Genomic DNA, 11,245 nt, shown 5'->3' with positions numbered 1-11,245 from the left:
CTTAAGATCAGGAACCAGACAGGGGTGTCCACACTAACAACTATTATTCAACAAAGTTTTGGAAGCCCTAGCTATAGCAATTAGAGAAGAAAAAGAGATAAAATGAATCCATATCAGAAAAAAAAGAAGTATAGCTGTCACTGTTTTCAGATGACATGATACTATACCTAGAAAAACCTAAAGATACTTACTAGATCTTACTAGATCATGAAATTACTAGTGCTAATCAGTGATTTAGCAAAGTCACAGGATACAAAATCAATACACAGAAATCATTTGCATTTCTATATACTAACAATGAAAAATCAGAAAGATAAATCAAGGAATCAATCCCATTCAGTATTGAAACAAAAAGAATTAAATATTAGGAATAAACTTATCTAAGGAGACAAAAGAATTGTACATAGAAAATTATAAGACACTAATGAAAGAACTCAAAGACGACACAAATGGATGGAGAGAGATTCCATGTTCCTGGGTAAGAAGAATCAATATTGTGAAAATTATTGTCACCAAATGCAATCTACAGATTCAATGTGATTCCTATCAAATTACCAATGGCATTTTTCACAGAACTAGAGCAAAAATTTTCACAATTCCTGTGGAAGCACTCACTTGCTTGCTCAGTCACTTCAGTCATGTCCAACTCTCTGCAAACCCATGGACCATGGCCTGCCAGGCTTCCCTGTCCATAGGATTCTCAAGGCAAGAATACTGGAGTGGGTTGCCATTTACTCCTTCAGTGATAAAGTATGCAGTGAGTGAAGTGAAGTTGCTCAGTCATGTCTGACTCTTTGAGACCCCATGGACTGTAGCCTACCAGGCCCCTCCGTTCATGGGATTTTCCAGGCAAGGACACTGGAGTGGGTTGCCATTTTTTTCTTCATATGGAAGCACAAAAGATCCCTAAATAGCTAAACAGTTTTGAGAAAGAAGAATGAAGCTGGAGGAATCAACCATCCTGACTTCAGATTATACTACAAAGCTACAGTCATCCAGACACTATGGTACTTACACAAAAACAGAAATATAGACCAATGGAACAAGATAGAAAGCCCAGAGATAAACCCATGCACCGATGGGTACCTTATTTTTGACAAAGGAGGAAAGAATATACAATGGGGCAAAGACAGGTTCTTCAATAAATGGTGCTGGGAAAATTGGACAGTTACATGTAAAAGAATGATATTAAAACACTTTTTAATGCCATACACTAAGATAACCTCAAAATGGATTAAAGACCTAAATGAAAGACCAGAAACTGTAAAACTCTTAGAGGAAAGCATAGGCAGAACACTCAATGATATAAATCAAAGCAAGATCCTCTATGACCCACCTCCTAGAGTAACAGAAATAAAAACAAAAGTAAACAAGTGGGATCTGATTAAACTTGAAAACTTTTGCAAAGGAAAGGAAACTATAAACAAGGTGAAAAGTTAACCCTCAGAATGGGAGAAAATTATAACAAGTGAAACAACTGACAAAGGATTAATTTCCAAAATATATAAGCAGCTCATACAACTCAATATCAGAAAAACAAACAACCCAATCATAATGTGGGGAAAAGGCCTAAACAGACATTTCTCCAAAGAAGACATACAGAAGGCTAATTAAACACATGAAAAGATTCTCAACATCTCTCATTATTAGAGAAATGCAAATCAAAGCTACAATGAGATATCACCTCTCACCAGTCAGAATGGCCATCATCAAAAAGTCTACCAAAAAAAAAAAAAATGCTAGAGATGGTGTGGAATACAAATTGACATGGCCACTATGGAAGACTGTATGGAGATTCTTTGAGGGGGGCGGGGAAACTAGGAATAAAACTACCATATGACCCAGCAATCCCACTCCTAGGCATATATTCTGAGAAGAAAAAATTGAAAAAAGACACATGTATCCCATTGTTCGCTGCAGCAAGGAAAGTAAACTTCCAAACTCATTCTATGAGGCCACCATCACCCTAATACCAAAACAAAGATCCCACAAAAAAAGAAAACTACAGGCCAATATCACTGATGAACATAGATGCAAAAATCCTTAACAAAATTCTAGCAATCAGAATCCAACAACACATTAAAAAGATCATACACCATGACCAAGTGGGCTTTATCCCAGGGATGCAAGGATTCTTCAATATCCACAAATCAATCAATGTAATACACCACATTAACAAATTGAAAAATAAAAGACATATGATTATCTCAATAGATGCAGAGAAAGCCTTTGACAAAATTCAACATCCATTTATGATAAAAACTCTCCAGAAAGCAGGAATAGAAGGAACATACCTCAACATAATAAAAGCTATATATGACAAACCCACAGCAAACATTATCCTCAATGGTGAAAAATTGGAAGCATTTCCTCTAAAGTCAGGAACAAGACAAGGGTGCCCACTTTCACCATTACTATTCAACATAGCTTTGGAAGTTTTGGCCACAGCAATCAGAACAGAAAAAGAAATAAAAGGAATCCAAATTGGAAAGAAGAAGTAAAACTCTCACTGTTTGCAGATGACATGATCCTCTACATAGAAAACCCATTGTTCACTGCAGCACTATTTATAATAACTAGAACATGGAGGCAGCCAGATATCCTTCGACAGATGAATGGATAAAGAAGCTGTGGTAAATATATACAATGGACTATTACTCAACCATAAAAGTGAATGCATTTGGTCAGTTCCAATGAGGTGGATGAACCTAGAGCCCATTATTAAGAATAAAGTACGTTAGAAAAAGAATGATGAATATTGTATGAAAATGCATATATATGAAATCTCAAAAGATATTACCGAATAATTTATTTGCAGGTCAGCAATGGAGAAAGAGATATATTAAACAGACTTATGGACATGGAGACAGTGGAGGAGAGGGTGAGATGTATGGAGAGAGTAACAGGGAAACTTACGTTACCATATGTAAAATAGATAGCCAACGGGAATTTGTTGTATGTCTCAGGAAACTCAAGCAGGGGCTCTGTATCAACCTTAGGAGTGGGATGGGGAGAGGCAGATGGGAGAGAGGTTTGAGGAGAAAGGGATACATGTATACCTGTGGCTAATTCATGTTGAAGTTTGACAGAAAACAACAAAATTCTGTAAACGAATTATCCTTCAATTAAAAAATAAGCAAAAATTTAAAAGCTTAATATCAAACTAAAATTGATAGTGTGTTAACAGTCACTGGAGGAAGGTCAAAGTTGCATAGCCTGTTTGTGTCAGACCACTTCCTGGTAGCTGTGTACCCTCCTCACTTCTGTTCTCTCCTAACGATGGCATGTTCACGTGGACTGAGGGTTGGTGGGCTCTTGTAAGGAAGAAATAAGCCTTGTTACCTGTTCTTTTAAGATTGGCAGAATGCCTATTCTCAAACATAACAAATTTACTCATAATTTCCTTGTTTCTGTCTATACTTCTCCCTTGTCTTTTTTTTTTAATATAAATTTATTTATTTTAATTGGAGGCTAATTACTTTTCAATATTGTATTGGTTTTGCCATACATCATCATGAATCTGCCACGGGTATACACATGTTCCCCATCCTGAACCCCCCTCCCACCTCCCTCCCTCTACCATCCCTCTGGGTCATCCCAGTGCACCAGCCCCAAGCATCCAGTATCATGCATCAAACCTGGACTGGAGATTCATTTCATATATGATATTATACATGTTTCAATGCCATTCTCCCAAGGCATCCCACCCTCTCCCTCTCCCACAGAGTCCAAAAGACTGTTCTATGCATCTGTGTCTCTTTTGCTCTCTCGCATACAGGGTTATCGTTACCATCTTTCTAAATTCCATATATATGCATTAGTACACTGTATTGGTGTTTTGCTTTCTGGCTTACTTCACTCTGTATAATAGGCTCCCATTTCATCCACCTCATTAGAACTGATTCAAATGTATTCTTTTTAATGGCTGAGTAATACTCCATTGTGTATATGTACCACAGCTTTCTTATCCATTCGTCTGCTGAGGGACATCTAGGTTGCTTCCATGTCCTGGCTATTATAAACAGTGCTGCGATGAACATTGGGGTACACTTTCAATTGGTGTCTCTTTCAATTTTGGTTTCCTTGGTGTGTATGCCCACCAGTGAGATTGCTGGGTCGTATGGAAGTTCTGTTTCCAGTTTTTTAAGGAATCTCCACACTGTTCTCCATAGTGGCTGTACTAGTTTGCATTCCCACCAACAGTGTAAGAGGGTTCCCTTTTCTCCACACCCTCTCCAGCATTTATTGCTTGTAGACTTTTGGGTCGCAGCCATTCTGACTGGTGTGAAATGGTACCTCATTGTGGTTTTGATTTGCATTTCTCCCACAATGAGTGATGTTGAGCATCTTTTCATGTGTTTGTTAGCCATCTGTATGTCTTCTTTGGAGAAATGTCTATTTAGTTCTTTGGCCTATTTTTTGATTGGGTCGTTTATTTTTCTGGAATTGAGCTGAAGGAGTTGCTTGTATATTTTTGAGATTAGTTGTTTGTCAGTTGCTTCATTTGCTATTATTTTCTCCCATTCTGAAGGCTGTCTTTTCACCTTGCTTATAGTTTCCTTTGGTGTGCAGAAGCTTTTAAGTTTAATTAGGTGTCATTTGTTTATTTTTGCTTTTATCTCCAATATTCTGGGAGGTGGGTCATAGAGGATCCTGCTGTGATGTATTTCAGAGATTGTTTTGCCTATGTTCTCCTCTAGGAGTTTTGTAGTTTCTGGTCTTACATTGAGATCTTTAATCCATTTTGAGTTTATTTTTGTGTATGGTGTTAGAAAGTGTTCTAGTTTCATTCTTTTACAAGTGGTTGACTAGTTTTCCCAGCACCACTTGTTAAAGAGATTGTCTTTAATTCATTGTATATTCTTGCCTCCTTTGTCAAAGATAAGGTGTCCATAGGTGCATGGACTTATCTCTGGGCTTTCTATTTTGTTCTACTGATCTATATTTCTGTCTTTGTGCCAGTACCATACTGCCTTGATGACTGTGGCTTTGTAGTAGAGCCTGAAGTCAGGCAGGTTGATTTCTCCAGTTCCATTCTTCTTTCTCAAGATTGCTTTGACTATTCGAAGTTTTTTGTATTTCCATACAAATTGTGAAATTATTTGTTCTGGTGCTGTGAAAAATACCGTTGATAGCTTGATAGGGATTGCATTGAATCTATAGATTGCTCTGGATAGTACACTTATTTTCACTATATTGATTCTTCCAATCCATGGACATGGTATATTTTTCCATCTATTAGTGTCCTCTTTGATTTCTTTCACCAGTGTTTTATAGTTTTCTATATATAGGTCTTTAGTTTCTTTAGGTAGATATATTCCCAAGTATTTTATTCTTTTCATTGCAACGGTGAATGGAATTGTTTCCTTAATTTCTCTTTCCGTTTTCTCATTATTAATGTATAGGAATGCAAGGGATTTCCGTGTGTTGATTTTATATCCTGCAACTATACTATATTCATTGATTAGCTCTAGTAATTTCCTAGTGGAGTCTTTAGGGTTTTCTATGTAGAAGATCATGTCGTCTGCAAACAGTGAGATTTTTACTTCTTCTTTTCCAATTTGGATTCCTTTTATTTCTTTTTCTGCTCTGATTGCTGCAGCCAAAACTTCCAAAACTATGTTGAATAGTAGTGGTGAAAATGGGCACCCTTGTCTTGTTCCTGACTTTAGGGGGAATGCTTTCAATTTTTCACCATTGAGGATAATGTTTGCTGTGGGTTTGTTATATATAGCTTTTATTATGTTGAGGTATGTTCCTTCTGTTCTTGCTTTCTGGAGAGTTTTTATCATAAATAGATGTGGAATTTTGTCAAAGGCTTTCTTTGCATCTACTGAGATAATCATATGGTTTTTATTTTTCAATTTGTTAATGTTGTGTATTACATTGTTTGATTTGTGGATATTGAAAAATCCTTACATCCCTGGGATAAAGCCCACTTGGTCATGGTTTATGATCTTTTTAATATATTGTTGGATTCTGATTGCTAGAATTTTGTTAAGGATTTTTGCATTTATGTTCATCAGTGATATTGGCCTGTAGTTTTCTTTTTTTGTGTGGGATCTTTGTCAGGTTTTGGTATTAGGGTGATGGTGGCCTCATAGAATGAGTTTGGAAGTTTACCTTCCTCTGCCATTTTCTGGAAGAGTTTAAGTAAGATAGGTGTTCACGCTTGGTAGCTTGACAGCGATTGCACTGAATCTGTAGATTGTTTTGCGTAGTATACTCGTTTTCACTATATTGATTCTTATGATCCATGAACATAGTGTATTTTTCCATCTATTAGTGTCCTCCTTGATTTCTTTCACCAGTGCTTTATAGTTTTCTATATATAGGTTTTTATTTTCTTTAGGTAGATATATTCCTAAGTATTTTATTCTTTTCATTGCAATGGTGAATGGAATTGTTTCCTTACTTTCTCTTTCTGTTTTCTCATTATTAGTGTATAGGAATGCAAGGGATTTCTGTGTGTCAATTTATATCCTGCAAATTTACTATATTCATTGATTAGCTCTAGTAATTTTCTGGTGGAGTCTTTAGGGTTTTCTATATAGAGGATCATGTCATCTGCAAACAGTGAGAATTTTACTTCTTCTTTTCCAATTTGGATTCCTTTTATTTCTTTTTCTGCTCTGATTGCTGTGGCCAAAACTTCCAAAACTATTTTGAATAGTAGTGGTGAGAGTGGGCACTCTTGTCTTGTTCCTGACTTTAGGGGAAATGCTTTCAATTTTTCACCATTGAGGATAATGTTTTCTGTGGGTTAGTTATATATAGCTTTTATTATGTTGAGGTATGTTCCTTCTGTTCTTGCTTTCTGGAGAGTTTTTATCATAAATGGATATTGAATTTTGTCAAAGGCTTTCTCTGCATCTATTGAGATAATCATATGTCTTTTATTTTTCAATTTGTTAATGCGGTGTATTACATTGATTGATTTGTGGATATTGAAGAATCCTTGAATCCATGGGATAAAGCCCACTTGGTCATGATAAATGATCTTTTTAATGTATTGCTGGATTCTGATTGCTAGAATGTTGTTAAGGATTTTTCCATCTATGTTCATCAGTGATATTGGCCTGTAGGTTTTTTTAATGGGCACCCTTGTCAAGTTTTGGTATTCGGGTGATGGTGGCCTTATAGAATGAGTTTAAAAGTTTACCTTCCTCTGCAATTTTCTGGAAGAGTTTGAGTAGGACAGGTGTTATCTCTTCTCTAAATTTTTGGTAGAATTCAGCTGTGAAGCCTTCTGGACCTGGGCTTTTGTTTGCTGGAAGATTTCTGATTACAGTTTCAATTTCTGTGCTTGTGATGGATCTGTTAAGATTTTCTATTTCTTCCTGGTTCAGTTTTGGAAAGTTGTACTTTTCTAAGAATTTGTCCATTTCTTCCACGTTGTCCATTTTATTGGCATATAATTGTTGATAGTAGTCTCTTATGATCCTTTCTATTTCTGTGTTGTCTGTTGTCATCTCTCCATTTTCATTTCTAGTTTTATTGACTTGATTTTTCTCCCTTTGTTTCTTGACGAGTCTGGCTAATGGTTTGTCAATTTTATTTATCCTCTCAAAGAACCAGCTTTTGGCTTTGTTGATTTTTGCTAAGGTCTCTTTTGTTTCTTTTGCATTTATTTCTGCCCTAATTTTTAAGATTTCTTTCCTTCTACTAACCCTGGGGTTCTTCATTTCTTCCTTTTCTAGTTGCTTTAGTTGTAGAGTTAGGTTATTTACTGACTTTTTTCTTGTTTCTTGAAGTATGCCTGTATTGCTATGAACCTTCCCCTTAGCACTGCTTTTACAGTGTCCCACAGGTTTTGGGTTGTTGTGTTTTCATTTTCATTCGTTTCTATGCATATTTTGATTTCTTTTTTGATTTCTTCTGTGATTTGTTGGTTATTAAGCAGCGTGTTGTTCAGCCTCCATATGTTGCAATTTTTAATATTTTTTTCTCCTGTAATTGAGATCTAATCTTACTGCGTTTTGGTCAGAAAAGATGCTTGGAATGATTTCAATTTTTTTGTATTTGCAAAGGCTAGATTTATGGCCCAGGATGTGATCGATCCTGGAGAAGGTTCCGTGTGTGCTTGAGAAAAAGGTGAAATTCATTGTTTTGGGGTGAAATGTCTTATAGATATCAATTAGGTCTAACTGGTCTATTGTATCATTTAAAGTTTGCGTTTCCTTGTTAATTTTCTGTTTAGTTGATCTATCCTTAGGTATGAGTGGGGTATTAAAATCTCCCACTATTATTGTGTTATTGTTAATTTCTCCTTTCATACTTGTTAGCATTTGTCTTATGGATTGTGGTGCTCCTATGTTGGGTGCATATATATTTATAATTGCTATATCTTCCTCTTGGATTGATCCTTTGGTCATTATGTAATGTCTTTCTTTTTCTGTTTTCACAGCCTTTGTTTTAAAGTCTATTTTATCTGATATAAGTATTGTTACTCTTGCTTTCTTTTGGTCTTTATTTGCGTGGAATATCTTTTTCCAGCCCTTCACTTTCCGTCTGTATGTGTCTCCTGTTTTGAGGTTGTCTCTTGTACAGAACATATATATGGGTCTTATTTTTATATCCATTCAGCCAGTCTTTGTCTTTTGGTTGGGGCATTCAATCCATTTATGTTTAAGGTTATTATTGATAAGTATGATCCTATTGACATTTACTTTATTGTTTTGGGTTCGAGTTTATACACCCTTTTTGTATTTCCTGCCTAGAGAATATCCTTTAGCATTTGTTGGAGAGCTGGTTTTGTGGTGCTGAATTCTCTCAGCTTTTGCTTGTCTTTAAAGGTTTTGATTTCTCCTTCATAGTTGAATGAGATCCTTGCTGGGTACAGTAATCTGGGCTGTAGGTTATTTTCTTTCATCACTTTAAGTATGTCTTCCCATTCCCTCCTGGCTTGAAGAGTTTCTGTTGAAAGATCAGCTGTTATCCTTATGGGAATCCCCTTGTGTGTTATTTGTTGTTTTTCCCTTGCTGCTTTTACTAATTGTTCTTTGTGCTTGATCTTTGTTAATTTGATTAATATGTGTCTCGGGGTGTTTTGCCTTGGGTTTATCCTGTTTGGGACTCTCTGGGTTTCTTGGAATTGGGTGATTATTTCCTTCCCCATTTTAGGGAAGTTTTCAACTATTATCTCCTCAAGTATTTTCTCATGGTCTTTATTTTTGTCTTCTTCTTCTTCTGGGACTCCTATGATTCGAATGTTGGGGCATTTAATATTGTCCTGGAGGTCTCTGAGATTGTCCTCATTTCTTTTAATTCGTTTTCTTTTTTCCTCTCTGATTCATTTATTTCTACCATTCTATTTTTACTTCACTAATCCTATCTTCTGGCTCCGTTATTCTACTATTTGTTGCTTCCAGAATGTTTTTGATGTCATTTATTGCATTATTTATTATATATTGACTCTTTTTTATTTCTTCTAGGTCCTTGTTAAACCTTTCTTGCATCTTCTTATTCCTTGTCTCCAGGCTATTTATCTGTGATTCCATTTTGATTTCAATATTTTGGATCATTTTCACTATCATTATTAGGAATTCTTTATCAGGTAAATTCCTTATCTCTTCCTCTTTTGTTTGGTTTGGTGGACATTTATCCTGTTCCTTTTCCTGCTGGGTATTCCTCTGTTTCTTCATCTTATTTATTTTTATTTATTCAGGACACCCCTGAATTTGGGGTGGCCTTTCTGTATTCTGGCAGTTTGTGGAGTTCTCTTTATTGTGGAGTTTCCTCACTGTGGGTAGGGTTGTACAGGTGGCTTGCCATGGTTTCTTGGTTAGGGAAGCTTGTGTCGGTATTCTGGTGGGTGGAACTGTATTTCTTCTCTCTGGAGTGCAATTAAGTGTCCAGTAATGAGTTATGAGATGTCAATGGTTTTGGAGTAACTTTGGGCAGCCTTTATATTGAAGCTCAGGGCTGTGTTCCTGTGTTGCTGGAGAATTTGTGTGATATTTCTTGCTCTGGAACTTGTTGGCCCTTGGGTGGTGCTTGGTTTCAGTGTAGGTATGGAGGCGTTTGATGAGCTCCTGTCAATTAATGTTCCCTGGAGTCAGGAGTTCTCTGGTGCTCTCAGGATTTGAACTTAAGCCTCCTGCTTCTGGTTTTCAGTCTTATTTTTACAGTAGCCTCAAGACTTCTCCTTCTATACAGCACCATTGATAAAACATCTAGGTTAAAGATGAAAAGTTTCTCCACAGTGGGGGACATCTAGAGAGTTTCACAGAGTTACATGGAGAAGAGAAGAGGGAGGAGGGAGTTAGAGGTGACCTGAATGAGATGAGGTGGAATCAATAGAGGAGAGAGCAAGCTAGCCAGTAATCACTTCCTTATGTGCACTCCACAACTGGACAGCTCAGAGATGTTCACGGAGTTATACAGAGAAGAGAAGAGGGAGGAAGGAGACAGAGGTGGCCAGGAGGATAAAAGGGGGAATCAAAAGGAGGGAGACAGATCCAGCTGGTAATCAGTTCCCTAAGTGTTCTCCACCATCCAGAACACACAGAGATTCACGGAATTTGGTAGAGAAGAGAAGGGGGAGGGAGGAGACAGAGGCAACCCAGTGGAGAAAAAGGAGAGTCCGAAGGGGGAGAGAGCAGTCAAGCCAGTAATCTCGCTTCCAAGTAAAAATGGGTACTGAATATTGGGTTCTTAAAGGTACAAAATTGATAACAAATACCAAAAAGGAAAGACTAAAATTCTAGAGTAGAGGTTGGAATTTCAAAAATACAATATTAAATAAAAGAAAAAAAAAAGCAAAGTCACAAAAATTATATATATATATATATATATATATATATGTATATATATATATACACATATAAAGTTTGCTTTAAAAAATAGGGTCTTTTTTTGGGTCTTTTTTTTTTTTTTTTGCAAAGTAATAGTAGGTTATAAAATTGAAAATTAAAGGAGTAATTGAGGACTTAAAATTAAAAAAAAATAAAGAAAAAAAGAATGATTGCAAAAATAGTGAAAATACATATAGGACTTTCTCTGGTGGTGTTGTGGGTATTGTGGTGTCAGTTCATTTTCGGATAGTTCCTTAATCCAGCTTATATTTCTCAGGATCTATAAACCCCTTCCTATGTAGTTGGTACTAACAACAGGGTTTTAATCTATTGCACCTGTCACTTCCAAGGCGGTTCCCTCTGTTTTAGCTTTTTGTGTTTGCTGGTCTCTTCAGTGTCTGATTTCTGCCCTGACACAAAGTGGGCGGTGGTGGACACTTTTTTTTAGG

Source organism: Bubalus bubalis, chromosome 10, assembly GCF_019923935.1.
Source record: "Bubalus bubalis isolate 160015118507 breed Murrah chromosome 10, NDDB_SH_1, whole genome shotgun sequence".
Lineage (NCBI taxonomy): Eukaryota > Metazoa > Chordata > Mammalia > Artiodactyla > Bovidae > Bubalus > Bubalus bubalis.
Note: the sequence above shows the minus strand (reverse complement) of the source record.